Raw genomic sequence first — 17,930 nt, forward strand, 5'->3', positions numbered from 1 at the left:
CTTGCAATGGCCTTCAGTGTTTTTGGTAATTTTTTGTTGTTTTTGTTTGTTTGTTTTGGTTTGGGTTTTTTTGTTGTTGTTTTGGTTTAGCTTTATTTTATTCTTTTACACTTCTAATCTCTATCAGTCTCCCAAGACCATGAGCATGGTTTGCCACACCTGGGGGTTTAGCTGCTGGGGTCCAAGGCCAGCTCAGGTAAGGTGCAGGTGTGTGGGGGTGAGATGGCTCAGTGAAGGCCAATGCCTCCTCCACTTCCCACCTGCTTTTAAGATTAGGCTCTCACTCTTGCTTTCCCACTGCACTGCAGTGGGAAAGTGGGTATCCCTGTACCTTCTGTTCCTTGATTCTGAACTGCCAGCTTGGTTGCCCTGCTTGACTTCAGATCAGCCCCCATACTATAGACATAGAGGAGATACTGGCACATCTAGCTGCCCTCCCCAACCCTGTCCCTGCCCTGCTCACAACCTGCAGGGTTGTAGTCTTGCTGGGAGGGGCCATGTTCAGTCAACATGGCTGTGCTGCTTGGCTCTTGGTGTGCCTTTGCAGGTTATTCCTCAAAATATTTTTTCAGACTTTTTTTACTTCTAATAATTCCCAGTGCTCTGCTGTTGACACATGCAGCATTAGAGGGGAGATGCTGTATAGACTCTACTTCAAGTCCTGCTCTATGATTACTTCCATGCAGTTTCTTTACTGGAGAATGACAAAGAGACTTTAAAGTTAGGTTAAAATCTTGTGTGTGCATATATATACATATATAGAAAAAGGTAACCTGTGCACAGTAACAAGATTATTAATTTAGTACTTTTAATACAGATTTTATGCAATGTACTATATTCTACATATACATATATTCTATAATACTACATATTTTAGTATATTTGTAGGGTAATAAAAATACTGTAATTACATGTAGCAGAGATATAGATTACTGCTGTAAAATTGGTTTATTCTACTTTGATACTATGTATTATGCCATTTGTGGGCATTACAAATTAATTTTAAGAAATGCCTCATTGCTTATAATTATTTGTCCAATAATTATGTATTTTTCTTTGTTTCCAGATCTAAAGACAAATTCCAGCTTATTTCATTTCCAAGATTTGCTTGAGGAAAGAATTTTTAAAACTGTGACTGAAATGGTCATCGTTCTACAGAGCCAAATGTTCAGAGTTCTGTTTCTGCTATTCACACTCACATGGAGAGCTGCTAACTCTGCAGGTAGATCCATTTTTTTTTATTTTAATGGTGCTATAAACATTTAAAAATATTTAATAGTTTGCTGTCTCATAAAACCTGAGTTTTGGACATATTAGCCTATAAATATTCCAGTAATGATAATAATAAATCCACCACATTTATTTAGCATCTTTCCTCCTGATGCAAAATGCATTAAAATTTATTCCTTAATGATACAACACAGTATTTGTCACTTCTCGAATTTCTGGGAAGCATTAATTCACTATCAGATTTTTAATTCAATAGCCCAATTAACACTTCTATGTTATTTATGGTAAGTGTCCAGTCAAAGTTGTCATGTGAGGGAGGGAAAACTGTCTTTCTAAAAAAAGTAAAGTTTTAATGAAGAAACACGAATCAGTCACAAATTGTTTTTCTTCTCTTGTATAATAATATATAAAATAGAAAAGCAGACATTGAATATGGAAGTTCATACAAAATATTGTGGTTTTGTCAATTGCCTTATGAATAATTTAATGTATGCAGACTTACAGTTTCGTTGTGCTTAGTGGATTAGTTGCTGGGGTGGTTGCAGTCCTTTTTACGTGGGCCTTGGCAATTGAGATGAGGATGACAGGCTCATGGGAAGCTAATGCCAGCAAGCTCTAGAAACTGACATGTGCCAGCAAAAAGCTCAGGACAACATAGCTTTGGAAACTTGAATGCCATCAGCCTTGACAAAGGAGACATTTAAAATTAAAACTATCAGGTTTTACTACCTGAAGAATTTCTAGTACATGGGGAGTGGAAATGCTCAGAACATGGTTATCTGCAGGTAGATCTGTGCATCCTTGGTGCACAAGGCCTTATCATCAGGGCCTAGACACTTCTTTAATTGAAGAATGCTTCCCGCAGTTCATGTTTTGGTATAGATTAATCAGATTTCAGAACCTCAAAGTGCGTGTGCAGGTGATTCTGGAGGAGGCTGGTGTCAAGCTTAAAGCTAGTGCCTGGTTACATGGGAAATTCTGGTACAAGTGCCATATGTTTCCAGGTATTTGTGATTGAAGAGGTGAATCTGATATTTCTTGTGGCTTTCATTAGAGTGTTCTTTTGGAGCATTCGGGAAAAGTTTCTTCTGCTGCTGGGTAGGAGCAAGCTTGGAAAACTGAGTGGAAAAAAGCAGCACTGGAGTATTGCAATAAACCTCAGTATGCTTCTTGCACTCTTGACTTAGCCTCTTTAAATCTCTCTGAAGTTCATCATGAGGATATATAAAAAGATTAATTATTATGTGCTAAGAATGGTAATTTTTGTAGAGATAAAAGACTAGGCACAGAGATAGGCACTGTCCATCAGAAGAGCTGCTTCAAAGTAACATGTATTGGTCATAGGGAACTGATGATAAAGAAAGCACAATTTAAAATTTTAAAATAAAAAAAGCAATAAGAAACTCCTATTGTACAGGTCATATGGAGAGGTATGATAAATTCCTTGGTCATAGAGTTAGTGTAGTCAGAGGACTAAGGAAGAAAATAAGTAAAGAAATATTTGAGGAATGAGGGGCTGACCTTTTAGTTCAGAGCAAATCAGTAAATTTTAAGCTTCTGCAAATATGGACATAGACTTTCTGCTTTCATGGACCTTGTATTCTAACACTTCATCCAAAGATGCTCTTAAGAGGAGTGTGGATATGTTTGTTTTCTTGGTACAGATGACAATCATATACCTATGCACTTACTAATGAAGACCTGCAGGCTGCTTCCACAGATGATACTAATAAATGTTTAGTTATATGCAGGATTATAAATAAAAGCCATAATTTGAGGTTTTATCCCATCACTGTGTCTGTGACTCTTAGCTGTGTGACAGTTGCTGAAATGCTGATATCCCTGCAACAACAGAACTTAACTTTTGCTCTGTGTCGGGGTACTTGGAAACTTCTTTCTTGTTATGAATAATTAACAAAATACTAGAGATGTAGAAATCCCAGTCCTCAAACAAGTCTGCTTCAGTTTAAACCAGAAAAGTCAACTCAATTATCTGAATGTGTTGTGGACAGTTGATTTCATAGGTTAGATCTCACACAGTGTTAAAACAACTGGGAGAATGCATTAATGCCAAAACAAGAGAGCAGTTGTGGTTTGATTGTCTTCAAGAGCAGAATGATTATTGGAAAGTCAAATGTGATGCTTATGTTTTGGCCTTTTGGGGAAAGGAACATTTTAGCAGTCACATGAACATTTTGCACTAATATAATTCTCTGGTTTTGATGATGCGTAAAGGCTGGAGTTTTTTCACTGTTAATGCTTGACTTCAGCCTATGACAGTTGACTGATCTTTTCAAACCCAACAGGTGAAAATGCTTATGTATCTTTCAGTAGTAGCTGTAGACAAAAAAAAAAAAAAGCTTTTGTCCTTGAATGAGTTGGTGTATTTTACAAAGGAATAATGTTATACAATAACTGCTCATTTGAGAAGTAATTAACCTTCTTATGCTATTTGTATTATTAATGTACTAGAGTTATCATAATGTCCTAAAGTATGTGAATTTCTATTAATGTTTTCTTTGCTAAACAAATAGAAGTGAATTGAGTAAAGAGATGACATTTGTTTAATTCTTCATCAGGATTCTTTTTTTTTTTTCCCCCCTCATCCAAAGACCTGATAGTTTGTTAAATAGAAACCCTTAAATGGATAGCATTTCATGATAGGTTTTGAACCTATATCAAATGTCATAGCATTATTTATTTAAAAGGCTTTTCAAGATTATTGTACAAGAGGAAAAATGTGTTTTCTTCCTTTTAAAGTGCTTACAATTTTCTATTAAGTTCTAATTCATTTAGCACTTTAACAAAGGCCCTCAATCAAGCTTACTTTTAGAATCCTTTTAAAACTTTTCCTTTAAAGGTAGTTAGTCTTATAATGCTGTTTACTGTTACTGCTGCTTCCCTTTTTTAAAATTCTCCTAGAGCTGGAATCAGCATAAAGCTCTGCTTGCTCTGAAAACCTCCAAGTACCGGAGAGAATAAATGTCACGTAAAAGAAGTGACAAACAAAGTAATCTGTGTAATTTAATAGGTTTCTCTTTAATTAAAAAGACATCAGGTAAATAGAAAAAATTAAACGCCGTGTAAAGCGTGTACATTTCATCAAGGAAAGAAACTCATTCTTAGTGTATTAGTAGGTGCACTGGCTGTAACCTCGGGGTTCTACAGCTTTGTGAGGAAGAAAGATCCTCAGGACTACTGAGCATGTAGAAGCAGCAAGACTGCTGCATCAACAGAATTGTGTGATGGGAACAAGTTCTGATTTAATTGTCCATAGCATTTGAGTTACTCTAGCAAGAAATGAGCTATTCAACTATGATTTAAGAAAAACTAGGAAAAAAAACAACACTGAGAAAAAGTATAATGAATTTATGTAAGTTTATTCTTCAAAGCCATGGTTTTGAAACATTAAAACTGATTATTAAAACAACTATAGAAAACTAGAACACAACCAACCCCCTCAAAATAATTATTTAAATTTTTCTACAAAAATGGATTAATGATATATTTGCTCTCCATTGAAGACACTGATGGAGATTTCATCCAGCCCTACTGGTTTTGCCTAACATTTAATTTCTTCTGAATCCCTAGGGTTTCCACAAGAGGTAAACATTCGGGTGTCTTTAATCCTTCTATCATGTCCTGCTGTGACTTTCCCCCAGAAAAGTTCAATTAACTCTAAACTATAGAAGAGTAGCTGCTGTGGTTTGTTTGTTTGTTTAATGGGCTTCTTTACATTACATAAATGCTTTTATGCATGACCAGCCTTCTCTTTGGGACACGATAGCATTTCTTGAACCCTGAACAATTTGTGGGGTTTCAGTCTTCCAATCATCAGGTGACTGGTACAGTTCAGTCCAGGCCATTTCTTATTTATTGCCTTATCCCCAGAGTATTTTTAGAGAGCTCGTCTCTAACAGATTTTTCTCAGATTCTTCCTCAAAGCTTATACATCAAAATTGGAGAGGCTTTGCCATATCTGTTAAGTCATTCTTTCAGAATGCCACAGTAGACCAATACTGTTGTGGTAAGCTACAAACATAATGGTGAAAGCTGGATGAAATAATTTGGGTTTTTTTCTTAGTATTTCAAGTCCTTGCTCAATTTGAAATCTGAATACTTGTTTTATTTCTTTAACTAGTGCTCATAAAATGTACATTTGAAGTTATATTTTGCAGCACTCTTAGTCTGTGTATAACATCTTATTTGCAACTATGAAATGCAGGTGAGAGAGCCTCCCAACTATGGGGAACCCAACACAGAAATTAATGTGTCTGTGTTTTTTTTTTTTAAGTATTTTAACATTAATTATGAGAAACAGGTCAAATAGAATCTAAGTGTCCAAATCTATATGTTAAATTCCTCAAAATATTTTAACTGTAGTAGCTGTGTACATCAGAACATTTTATTTTTAAAGTTGTCTTTCTATTTTTAGCTGCCATATTCCATATAAAGTTAGGTTTATTTTATTAGGATTCTCTAGTCCTTCAAGTTTTGAGCAAATGCCACCCCCCAGAAGATTTTAACTAGAAGCTGAAGCTCTGTGTTCTTATGTTTGAATGCTACCCTGTTGGGAAAAAGAGAGGAGGTTTCTTAAATAAACTCAGCTACCCTTTACCTTTCAGCTTTAAACACTTAGATATAAAAGTGTTGTGCTCTTCACCAGGGAAAAGATTCTTTTTTCAGCTCTTGTCTCATATGAATCTACTTGTTGGCTGATATTAGAAATATGCCAGTACTAAAATACTGTTGAAATCTACCTGGTGAGAACCATTGCCACAGTTGTTGGTATCAGTTTGAATCTATGTGGCTAGGAATGAACAAATAATTTGGGAGGGGATATTTAAATTCTTGCTAATTATTGCTCAAAAGGTTCTGCAACGATAAGTGATTTTTTTTTTTTCCCCTCCTTTCCTTCCCAACCTTTTTTAATGTCTTTTAGTGTCATATCTTTACCCTTTTCCACATCACATCAGAAGCAAAACTCTAATAAGCCTTAGAACATCTGTTCTTGTATTATTTTTACCTTGACTGTAAGATCACAATTACCATGTAAAATTATTATATTATCCTGCATATGTTGAAAAATATCATAAAGATCTTCTAAAACTTATTGCTAGATTTACAGGCATACTTTAGTGTTTCGGGTTAAAAATAATTAATGTATCATAGTAGCCTAAGTGGATCTAATGTCTGTTTAGCCAGTTACCTCTACATTCTCTTTGTAGGTTAGTATTGAGATCATGTAGAGAAACAGCAGCACTTTACAATTTCCCCCGTTCTTTGTGGAAGAAATCCTACCTGCAGGAGAGAAAGAAATGGCTGGGGTAGCCCAAAGCCTCGTGATATCAAGGGATTTAACAAACATTTGTTAGAGGGTGCAGGCTTTGCTAATTAGCGATGAAGCCACGCCTACTTAAGCATCACTGCTGCTGCTTTGACCTCTTAGCCACAACTCTGGATCTAGCTTCAAGCTACCTGTGACAACTTGTCCCATTCTTTACAGGGCTAGCTTTTCAATTTAAAGAGGCCACAGAGAAATGCAGAAATAGGAACTAAAACTGTTTGTAAACTGGTTGGTAATTGATATGTCCTCGTTCTCCAAACTGTTTGATCTTCGGCTTGTTAGACCTCCATTGGAGAAAGCCATAGGGGAAAAATACCTCAGACTTTTTTCCTTCCCATGATTTTGCCTTACCTCCTTCAAATTATACTGGCAAACTGTGCAGAATGTGATGATTTTTTTTAATTTATTTTTTTTTCCTTCATCCACAACCACACAGATAAATGCTTGGTCCTAAATAATGGATTTTTATTTTGATAGCGGTTGTCATAAAAACAAAAAGCTGGAGTGTTACATTAAAAGACACAACTGAAGAACTGACAGTGACCTGGACTTTAAAAGCACATTAATGTTTCTTCATTTGTGTGAGAACTTTTCGGACCTTTCCAACACCATCTATAAATCCTGACATCTCAGCTTGACTATGCCAAAAATGAAACTGCTTCTTAACTCACCTTACCACGTAATTTCTTTTCCCTGAAATCCAATCATTTTCAGATTTACAGCTGGCAAAATATCTGTGTAACATCTGAGATATTACAAGCATTTCTATATAGCAATTTTCTCAGGGTTGTAGATGACAACTACCAGACTAGATGTAGATGACTAACCTACCAGAACTGAGATGCAAGTTCAAAGAATTCATTTCACAATAATTTCAGATCAATGTTTTTAATTCTGAACCTCATCTGCAGATATGCTCTTTACCTTAAATAATAACAATAAGGGGGATATCATGAATGCAAACCACTAGCACAAATGCAGAATAAAACCAAACCATCTGCATTTGGTTGGATTTTTTCTTCAATTGCATATAATAGAAAAATCTCAATGAACTGAGGCACCCATTGCTAATGGAAAAGCTGAAAGAGATTATTTTTGGTAAATACCAAGATACCCAGTAAAAACAGAACATCTTTTGGATTTACATTGCAAGGCAAGAAAGTATGAGGACTGTTTCTACAATGGAGCTTATCACACCAGAAATATCATTTTTTTTACTATGAAGGCCTAAGCACCTGATGAAATGTTGATACCATCCTGATTCATTAGCGATAAGTACAGTAAAGTCTCTTCCCTTACCTCTGTTTATCAGAACTTGTTGCTTTTTATGTATCAAGAGGAGAAAGGGCTAATGGAGATCCTCCACTTATTACTTCCCAGTTCTTCTGCTTTTTATCTGAATGAATTCCACTTTACATGTCCAAATAAATTGAATCAAAGACAGTTGCAGGACAAAGAGGAAACACAAATTCAGTTGAATCCCAAGCTTTGTTCATGAAGTATCAGATGAAAAAGCATTGCTTTAGGAGCATTGTAGATGTTGTTTAGTCAAATTGAGATAAAAGACATGTTGTAATATCTATCAATTTAATATTATTTAATCTAAAGCAATTTAGGAATAGATACAATACTAAAGAAAGAAAAGGACATGTGCATTGGTTATAAATCTCCAGGAAGCATTGATTTAGAAAAGTATGTAATTTTCTGTCATCATATTCAAGGATAAAGATCTGAATCCTTCTCTGTAAATCATTGTAGGTATCTTACTTTATGAATTGCAATTGTTTGCTTAAAAACAGATTGTGGTCTGAGAATTCCAGAATATGGAATGTGGATCTAAAAAAAATTATTTTATTTGTACAGATAAACTAGGCTAGTTTATATGAAAGGCACTCTTTTTATTCCAGTTTCATGAATGAGAACATCACATGGTTGCTGTGGATTTGTGCAGATGTACTGTTTAGTAACAGAGCTGTTAGGGTTTCACTTGCTCAAAATTAAGATAATGAGGGTAGAAAACATGGAATGTTCCTTTTTTTTCCCCCAGCAGGTCCCTATATTTCAAGATACCTGCTTCTTGACATATGAAGATTGGTAGATCTAGCATGTCTGTGTTCCAGGATTGTGAAACAAATGTTTCCTTGTCAATAACAATAAACCAGTAAGGTTCTCTGCCAGCTCCTGTACCAAACCTGTGACAACGACGTCTCCTCCCCAGATAAACAGTATGCTGGTCTATGAATAATGTAATAAAACCCACAACCCAAACCACAACACTTATTTTCTTTATCTTAGGGACTTGAGCTGCATTTCAGAACATATTTTGGAATTCATGGTACTGGAATTAAAGCTGTCATCCTTTAAATGTTTGCACATCTTTCAGAGTTGATGGATTGCTAAAGTGTTTGCATATAATGAATATGAGATGACAAAGATCATGTAAAGCATTTCGAATTGTAGGCTGATTTTCCTGCTTCTATCTTTCCACCTTCCCCTTCTTTGTCTTTCTGTGAAGAACAAAAATTGTGTGTACATATGTGTGTGTGTATATATATATATGAAGACAGCTAAAATGTCCAGGTTATGATTCAGAATGGAAGAGAATATTAATTTTTAGGTCTTTTAAAATATTTTCCAGGTGAAGAATTCTACTTCAATGGCATATAACATTTTCTGCCTTGTGTGTAATAGAAGAAATGGCACAGCGGTCAACAAACTTCCCATTTTCTCTTGACAGCCCGTTAGTCAATAACAAGTTTGTTTTACATGTTTACTTCCTGGTTGAAGACTCAGTTAATTGCACAATATAATTAAAAAGAAAATTAACATTAAGGTTTAGATTATGACATGCTAAAGCAGCATTATACAGTATGCCATAGTAACTTTTATGCTTTTAGCATGGCATGGTTTGCAGTAGCATTCATGCCTCTGTGTGAAAAAAATTGGCCAAAACTACTTTGATTTTTGCCAGTCAAGACGGAGTGTATAAAGCCTGTCAGATTATTTCAATCCCTGTGAATACAGAAATTGTAAATTATCAGTTTCCTATTTTCTCTAAGTCCCCACTTTCTGGTTCATCAGGTTTTTTGTGCTGTTCAGCAGCATTCCAGTGGCAGGAATGGCACTAGTGTTTCTCAGCAATGTTTCTTTTTTTTAGTGCTGCATTGTGGTTTGCTTCCATATGATAACAAATACTCTTAGGTCAGCTTCAAAGCCAAGTCAGAGGGATCTTGTGCAAATCTGTATCTGATTTATAGATCACCACCTTAGGAAATTCTGTCTGGAAAGCTGTTTAATGGACAACATTTCAACATCAGACAGACATAAGCATATGTATCAGACAAGTATAGAGCTGACTGCTCATAATGTGTCTTTCTGCTTAAAGAGCTTTTTCTGAACTAAACCATCCACAAGAGTGTTACTTCAATTTCTGTCTACATTAGACTTTCTGTGCATAAGTTATTTGCAGTATAATAAGGATATCTGGTAATTTTAGAACTTACATGATAGTGAACATACTTACATCGATTCCAAATGGTGCTTGTTGCAAGCCCTCAAGCCTGTTAAATGTGTTTCTGACATGTCATAACACATCTGCCCTCAAGAGCTCTGACAATCTGAGAATTTCAGTAGCGCATGTGGTAAGAACCTTTCTTTTGAAGAGCGCTTCAGTATCAGCAGTGTTCAAAATCACTCATCCTTAGCTGAGTGACAGCATTATACTAGCAGCATTTAAATAGGCACAGCACAGGCTCAAACTATTATGAATATAAGCATGGTGTGAATGTTTGAGTTTGGAGGGTATCAGCAATGTGACACTTCAGAGAGGAGGGGCAAACCTGCTACATATGCTTGTTATTCCCCAACTATTGAGCACATGGATTTTTCAAGTGTCTGCTAGAACGTATTTTCTGCTGATTTATAACTGCTGTCACCTAACATTAACTAGCCAGATCTAGTCAACAGATATCATACTGAAGAGGGCTAGAAATAAATTTATGCCAGTTATATCAGAGGAATTCCTTGTATGTATATCACACTTATCTTTTAGCCAAGCCAGGCTGCCATGGAAGAGAAGCAATAGAGGTCAAGGCCTTCTCTTTTTTTGGCTTCCTTTTTCCTTTTCTTTTTGCTTTCTTCTGTCTTTTTGTCTCACTACAAATCAATATGGAATGAGATTGGCTTGCTGGACAGCAGGCTGGTACCTGATGAAAACAAATTGAATGAAAGCAGAAAGCAAAAAATAGGGTGAAATTTCTTACATGGTGAAAATAATTCAACTATGTTAGCCGTGCCATTAGACCTCCTCAAAGGAAACAGTTGAAAAAGTCATCAAGGCTATCAGTATCAATCATGTTACTCACAGGAATTCATAGGGTTATTTTTAAAAACAAATAATGTAGAAAATGTATTTTTTCCTTTGACTACATTAAACAAATGTGTGCAGGCAGTGGTGGAGAGGCACTTACTGCATTCAGCTGCTACATTAAGAGTTGTCATATTCATGTCATAAATACAGCACCCACCTACTCAGCCCTTAAATACCCACAAGCCCACTTTTCAGTGACTCATGATAAGCTCTATATTACACTGAAGTTAGGGTTATTGTGTCCCACGATAATGCATATTAAAGAGGTATATCATAAAAACATAAAGGGGTCTGTGATGTGTATTGTTTTCTGCAGTATTTCCAAGCCTGAGGGATAAGTTCATGTGAACTGCACAGAATCTTCACATTTTGCAGATGAGTTAGTGAAAATAACGAGAGCATCCCATATGAAACTGAGAAAAATGATGGAAGGCCATGCTGACTGGCAAAATAAATGGTGTGGGTTTGCACTGTTATAAACTCTTCTTTCCTTTGCAGCATCTCTTTCTTTGCTGACAATGAAGTATGTCTTTTCTGTGCAGCAACAGTCTGATGCTTCCATAGCAGAAAGGTACCATTGTAGCATCTAGTTTGACTTCCACGTTATCACAGGCCATTTATGTTTCAGCTAGCTATTTTGATAGCTTCTTTAATAGTATATTCTTAATCTTATCCCAAACCTATACTGTTTGTTCAAATAAAATAACTTTGGAGACAGGTGATGTTCTTTAAAGTGTTTGCAAGAGGTACTGTGTAAAGCAAGCTGCTGAGCTGGATGTCAAGCCTCAATATCCCTAAATACTAGTAGGTGAGCTGGGTCCCAAGCAGAAGATAAGCATTCTAATGTTCATGTATTATTCAAAGCATTTAGAATAAGTATGAACATTCATAGTTAGCAGCTTCTCACAAAGGAATTTCCTATCTTATGAGCTGGAGGTAATTTAATGAATTTAGAGGCGATTTATACATCACTTAGGGTGATTTAAACAGAAGTCTCCACAGCTCTCCCACAGCTTTCTGAAACATACAAAGTGATTAACCTCTGAGGCCATTTGTGAAGAAAAAATAATTTCTTATGTTCAATAAACAAAAATTCATTTGTTCAGTATTTATAAAAAGTAATCCTAATTTCACAGAACAATAGCAGTAAAATCAGAACAATATGCTCCTATTTACAATGGAATTTTTATAAATCCTTTCCCTGCTAAGTCATATTTGATGGGATTTTTAGCTTTTTCACCAGCACTTGCAGAATGCAGCCTTCTCGGAAAGTGAGTGACTTGCTCCTAATTCAATAAGCTGTTCAACCATAGAGCATTGACAACTGCCTTTGTGAAATCCAGTATGAATTGACTTGTGAAAGTCAATTAGAATTCAATATTTGGTTAGAGATTCTTATGCACACAACATCTAGACACCTAGTGAGTCAGATTTTCTCTACATGGATGTATGTAGATTTATTTTACCTGTAATTTATTTATTTGCCCTGACACTGAATGAAATCCTTGCAATGTTTAATCCATTGCCCTTCAGCACTAGAGCTAGTTTATTCAGCCTTCTGCTGCCATTTTTTATCAGCACCCTGAATTCCTCTTGTAGATAATTGTATTACAATATGCAGCAAATCCACAGTGACAGGAGGAGTCTAAACCCAGCTCAGTACTTCTATTTTCCTTCTTACTGAGCAATGAAGGATTGATTTCTCCACCCTTCATTACCACCAGTCCTTCAAAGCCAGCTACAGCTGTTCCTTGTCAAAGTGGCTGGAGGCTTTTATGGGCACATAACAATCATGCACGCTGGCACAGGTTCCATCAGTGCAAACATAAAGTGTATGGGGATTTTTGTTGTGTGATAAGTAATTTACTATTGCAGACACAATGTGGACCACAGAACAAAATTGAAATGAGGTTCTAGATTTTCTTAGATGGGGGGGGGGGCGGGGCAGAAATAACGGATTGGAACATTTAGTTATCAAGGCATCAGAAAATTGAAAATAAACTAACAACAAACCTAATTTATTCCAAGTATGCCTTTTCAGGATTTCTGCTTGAGAAGCTGTGACACTGTATGTTTTCAGGCTATTCAAGCCTTGTTTTGTTCTCTAAACTGCCCTGTAACACACTGCTGTTTCCCTACTCTTTCTATTTCTTCGTTCCCGTTTTTCCCTTCAGCGTGGCAGATGAATTTACACCATGCTTTGCAGGCATCACTGTCACTAACAGAAACGTAGCCCTTTTTACCACTTTTATAAACCAAAATCAGCTGGATATTTCTGCATGCACAGCTCTGTGTCAGGGAGCAGTGAGGACAGCCTCATGGCCATGGCTGACCCATCACCTGGGGGAGATCTAGGGACAGGGACGAGCCCTGATCATGTTGTCAGACCCACTGACTAGAGAGTCTGGAACAAGACTTTTGCCAGGGCCAGAGATGTACTTCTGAAAGAGCACCACAGCAATATGTTGCCTAAATATAGGGTTACTAACTTCAGTAATATATTAATAATGTTTTTGAAAATCCATCTCTCTTCCTATCTTCCCTGCCTCCTTTTGAGTCTGACTGAGAATGTGGTTTGAAATTCTCTCTTAGGTATTATAATAAGATCTGAATACATGATATCTACCTGCAGAATTTTGAATTATGTTCTCTTGATACAGAGCCTGATTTCATATATACTCTATTATGGTGCAAAAACTTCATTTTTACTGTGCTGACTGTTCAGGTCAATATCTCTTTTAATTTGCTCTAGCATGCTTCACATAGAAAAGCTTTTCTTGTGTCCTTGATTTACCTCTGCAAACCTCAGTATGCAGCTTCAGGTTGCTGAATTTACCCCATTTCTCCTTCATTTTCTTATCAGAATATATCAGAATTACAAGGATATATCCTAAAGAATCGAAGAACTCCATGCAACAGAAATGGTACAGCCCAGTCTACTTTCCATTTCACTGTTACCAAAAACACTGGGTATTTTAAAAAGTGCAGTTCTGCTTGGCAACATTACAAATAGATGGGCATATTTCTGGCCAGTATATTCTTGCTCTCAGGGCAGCAATATTGTGCTTTGTTGAACTAACAATAATTTTATTAACTTGGCAGCACTAAAGTGTCAGTTTATTACTGTCTTTCACAGTGGAAATTGAAAAATCTAACACAGACAGTGAAGAAATCTGCATATGTGTACAATGCATGTAACTGATTGTGTCTGTTGTCTTGTAACTATACCACCTCCATAAAAATGCAACAGATAAATTTTATGGTGATAGTCAGTAATGTTTATCTAGCTCATCAAGGATCTTAATGGGGAATTTGGCTTCCTTTTTATTATTTATGCTTTTTTTTTTTTTTTTTTAATCTTCTCCAAGTGTTTTGGAACACATACCAATTTTATAGATAAAAATCTTCTTGGTAGCAAGCTGCCCTGGAGCAGAATTTAAATTATAGCAAACATTTGTGTTTTTAAGCTGCTTAGGTGCAGCTCTGTGTCTTGTGGCAAGAAATAGTATTTTAAATATATGGGTACTCTAGTACAGAAGGAGAGCTGTTGGAAAAGAAGCATTTGCATCCTCTGTCAGTGTTCCTGTGTGGCAAATGCACAGACTCAAGGTCACAGGCTTCAAACGGGTAAGAAGGACTCTTGCCTAGTCATCCTGGACAAGCAGGACTAGATTTAATGAAGCTTTTTGCTATGTTCACATTTATCACTGAAGTAGGCAGTTGGGCTGTCTTAGTGAAGATGAATAAGATTGGTAAATTTCTTCTGAATTACTTTGGAGTAGAAATCTCAGTGAAAGAATTTAGAAAGACATCTCTGGTATGCATATGAGCCTGTTAGAAAACAAACCAGCCCAGTCCTATTTGTATGGAAAGGCTGTTAACACACTGATGAGTCCACTTTGAATAATAATTACAGCTCATGCAGGTATCTGGGCAGGACTTCAAGAAACGTGTGACATGAGCATTGAGTAGGAAATACCTAAACCGGCAAGTTGCTGCAGTCTGCTGAATGAGGTCGTGGAAAAACTTCTCTGGTATCCAGAGGGGACTGGGGTATTACTCCGGCTGACAAGCGTGTGGGGCTTCTCGAGTGCTCTGGACTGAGTGAGCTCATAGCAAGCATAGATTAGTTATTTATAAAATTTTCTACTTATATCTGGCCTAGCACACTTAGGCTTTTGATGCTAAAAAATGCATCCATTTTATGTTCAAGTAAAACCTGTTCTGCAATACAAAACTCTTGTATTTTTTAAGCTCTTTTTGTTTTACAGAAAAGGTGGACAAATCCCACGAAAGCCCCATCTGTCTCATCACGTGCTCTGAGGCTTCAGAGAACCTTTCCGATACATTACCCCTTTGGTTCAGGTTTCTGCCGTCCTGGGAAGAGGGTTAAAAGTCCATTTTCTGACCTGAGACAGCTGAACTGCAAGAAATCAAAGACCCCAACCCAAAGTCCTCTGAGGTTTCCTGCTGCGATACCGGGTTTGCAGAAGATACACCCCGCAGTTCTTATTTGGGGCTGCAGCTCGGGGGGAGCTCCCAGACACCGGCCGAGCTCTTCCAGCTGCCCCTCCGGCCCCAGGCAGGGCAGGGATCACCCCGCCGCAGCCTATTGCCCCTGACCAAAGCACGGCGCTGATTCACCTCAGCTGGGACTCAGCTGTTTTTGTCAGTGGTTCGCTTTACTTAAACCTGAGCCGCTCTCACCTTGGGAATCGCCCCTTTGAAGGAGTGCGGTGCCCCAAGAAAGACCTGGTAATGAGAGTGGGCAGCGCCAGCTGGAGCTGATAAAAGGCAAACAGGGGCAGCGGGGGCTGGCTGGGGCTTCGAGCTTTGTCTTGGTAGCAGCTTTTCTGAGGCGTCTGTCCGAGTTGACTCTTCGAATCTAGTGATGAAAGTTTTGAAAGGTGTAAACTTCGGGAGTTGTGGATGGGGCAATCTGCTTGTTCCCTTACCTGGAAGGTGAGGCAAAGCGCTCAACTGCTCTTGCCTGGGAGACAGTGCACTTTCGTGCCTGTCTGGGGCACTTGCTTACACCCTGAGGCTAGTCCCATGCTGGTGTGGCTGGAATAACTGCAGTGCAGTGTGAGAAGCCACAGAACTGAGGTGTAGTTGCTATTGTCCTTTGTTGTGTGTGGAAAGTAGAAGGCAGGAGCATCAGTGATGTGCTGTGTTTGACTTTATTATTATTTAAGATTATAGCAGATATCAGGCATGTGCTGAGATGGGAATTACAATTGCTCATCTTCCCCAAAATATATATAAATACCATTAACCTGTGCCATGTTTATTTCTTCTAACTTCTTAATTTACTGCAGTGGTTTTATAGTGCCTCTTTATTATTCTAGTGTCTTTAAGTGTAGTAGGGGAACATATGTCTTGGTTTTTTGATAATGAAACCACTCTCCTTAGTCTACTGATGATGGAATCAGCTTCTCTTTTATAGAACCATGTTTTTGCTTATATGGCTTCTTCCATCCCTCTTTCCTCCTCCGCCCCCCCCCCCCATGCTTTCTCACCTGCTGCTTTTAGTAGGGAAGAAGTGTATAGCTGAAAGGCTAAAATACAACATAGTTGTGAACCTTAACCATATTTATTTTTTTTTTTTCCATCTCTTAAAAATTCTTTTTCCTGGACACTGTGCTGCCTCTTTCTTGAAGCTTAATGGTTATCTTGAGTATTTACGGCTAAAAAGGCAGTCCCTTGATGTATCTGCAACTCTGGCCAGATGGGGACTGTTGGAGAGGAGGTAGGACTGGCAATGGAGTCCTGAAACCTTTTCTAGGAATGAGTCTTAGTTCATTCATGGTAATGAGGTCAAGCCAGGGTTGTGAGCTCTAATGTGCAAGTACTTGTAGTTTCCCCTCAGAAATTTATAGTGAAAAGATACAGACGCCTCTTATTTCCATTTCTGAATCTTCTGTACTTGCCAAAACTCCTTCAGCATGTTTTCCGTTGTAATTTTCCATATTTTGTTCCTTTGTTTTATTCTGTAGGTTTATATACATGGTAACAATGCTCTGTCAGATTGCTCCGTCGTCTGAATGCTGATAAGGATTGTGTTGAAATTGTAGATGCATAGTAGACAAATGGCATGCTTATGTTTGCCCTCTGTGGGCAAACCTGCTTACCAAACCTTCCATCAAACTTTGAAAAAAGGTTTGTCATCTGTAGTTTGTTGTTGTTTATGCAGTGACAAAGCAACACTTCCATCTCAGCCGACTTAAACTGCTGCAGAACTGGAATTGTTACTTTAGCAGCAGATGTGCTGGCAGACTACTTATAGCTACGTAAAATGTGCCTGGTTTAGGACAGATTTCTGCATCACCATGTAATAAAAGTTATGCCTTAAACTGCTCTAGTGCAAGTCATGCATTCACATCTGTTTTCAAACACAGATATTTATATAGCAAGTGGAGTTCCTGCGGAAGGAGGGAGAAAACACTGGAGGAGACTGATCTAATACCACACACTAGTTTCTGCTTCATCTGCTGGGCAAGAGCAGCACAAAAACAGTCTGCCCTTCATTGGGAAGGATGTGATTTTCTTTTTTAATAGTTTAAGGGGATAGACAAGACTTTTCATATCTTAATGCCTCTTTTACAGGTTGTAAATTGTTTAGAAAAGCTGTAACGTTTCACTTCCTATTTTTCTTCTGCACTTGCAAGCTGTACTGTTCTGCAGGCTGGCAGGAGCCTGCGTGGCTGCTGTGGATAGTCCAGGTGCCCACCTGCTAATTAACAAAAGCATCTCACTTTGTGTGAGCTGGTGGTGCCTGTGGAGGTGTGAAATCAGCTGGTCCCTGGCTGAGGTTTGAGGACATGAAGCTCAGAAGTACTGTGGTGGGAGAAGGGATAGGGAGCAGAGGGGGAAGTCTTAGAGTTACGTGGGCAGGTATATGTAGGTATTTGGCAGTGTAGTTGTGGGTATTTACCTGGCTTAGGTACCAATGGAACTATAAGGAAGTTCTGTCTCTGACCCACC

Source organism: Apus apus, chromosome 6 (assembly GCF_020740795.1).
Source record: "Apus apus isolate bApuApu2 chromosome 6, bApuApu2.pri.cur, whole genome shotgun sequence".
Classification (NCBI taxonomy): Eukaryota; Metazoa; Chordata; class Aves; order Apodiformes; family Apodidae; genus Apus; species Apus apus.